The sequence below is a fragment of the Stegastes partitus genome, unplaced genomic scaffold, assembly GCF_000690725.1.
Source record: "Stegastes partitus isolate 25-593 unplaced genomic scaffold, Stegastes_partitus-1.0.2 Scaffold823, whole genome shotgun sequence".
Lineage (NCBI taxonomy): Eukaryota > Metazoa > Chordata > Actinopteri > Pomacentridae > Stegastes > Stegastes partitus.
This window is the reverse complement of record NW_007578554.1, coordinates 328,343-329,976: the sequence shown is the minus strand read 5'-3', so window position 1 is coordinate 329,976 and position 1,634 is coordinate 328,343.

Below are 1,634 nucleotides of genomic sequence, written 5' to 3'. Positions count from 1 at the left end.
TTAATGTCCAGGTTTTGGAGACTTTTTTGTTTATTTACACCTTTTTGACACTTTTTCCCTTTAATTCCTGGATGTTGGACCTTTTCTATATCAGTATCTTGGGTTTTTGACACTTTCACACATTAAAATTCAGGTTTTTGATCCTGTTGTGTGTTCATGTCCACGTTTTTTACTCTCCAATATCCAATCTATTGATGACATTGTAGGTTAATATCCAGGTTTATACATATAAATATATTATTGTGCATTCATATCCAGGTTTTTGATACTTTTTTGCATTAGTATTCAGGTCATCAACATGCCCAACGTTTTTTAATGTGCTACCTTCCATCTATCCATCCATCTTTTCCCGCTTATCGGGTCGGGTCGCGGAGGCAGCAGCCTCAGCAAAGCCGCCCAGACTTCCCGATCCACACACACCTCCCCTAGCTATTCCGGGGATACCCCAAGGCGTTCCCAGGCCAGTCGAGAGACATAATCTCTCCAACGTGTCCTGGGTCTCCCCCGAGGCCTCCTCCCGGAGGGACACGCCCGGAAAACCTCTCCAGGGAGGCATCCAGGAGGCATCCGAAACAGATGCCCGAGCCACCTTTACTGGCTCCTTTCGACGTGGAGGAGCAGCGGCTCTACTCCGAGCTTCTCCCGCGTGACTGAGCTCCTCACCCTATCTCTAAGGGAGCGCCCAGCCACCCTGCGGAGGAAACTCATTTCAGCCGCTTGTATCCGCGATCTTGTTCTTTCAGTCATTACCCAGATCTCATGACCATAGGTGAGAGTTGGGATGTAGATTGACCGGTAAATCGAGAGCTTTGCTGCCTTGCTCAGCTCTCTCTTCACCACGACGGTCCAGTACAGCGACCGCAACACTGCAGACGCTGCACCGATCCGTCTGTCAATCTCACGTTCCATCTGCCCCTCACTCATGAACAAGACCGCAAAATACTTAAACTCCTCCACTTGAGGCAAAGACTCTCCACCGACCTGGAGAGGAAAAGCCACCTTTTTCTGGTCAAGAACCTTGGCCTCAGATTTGGAGGTGCTGATCCTCATCCCGTTTGCCTCACACTCAGCTGCAAACCGCCCCAGTGCACGCTGAAGGTCCTGGTTTGATGAAGCCAACAGAACATCATCTGCAAACAGCAGAGATGAAATTCTGTGGGTACCAAACCAAACCCCTTCCTCCCCCTGGCTGCACCGAGAAATTCTGTCCATAAAAATAATGAACAGAACCGGTGACAAAGGGCAACCATGGCGGAGGCCAATGTACACTGGGAACAGGTCTGACTGACAACCGGCAATGCGAACCATGCTCCTGCTGCGGTCGTAAAGGGAACGGACAGCCCTTAACAGAGCGCCCCGTACCCCATACTCCCGAAGCACCCCCCAAAGGATGCCACAAGGAACACGGTTGAACGCCTTCTCCAGATCCACGAAACACATGTGGACTGGTTGGGCTAACTCCCATGAGCCCTCGAGCACCCGACGGAGGGTATTGAGCTGGTCCAGTGTGCTGCGACCGGGACGAAAACCAGACTGCTCCTCCTGAATCCGAGGTTCGACTATCGGTCGGATCCTCCTCTCCAGTACCCTGGAATAGACCTTACCGGGGAGGCTGAGGAGTGTGATCCCTCTGT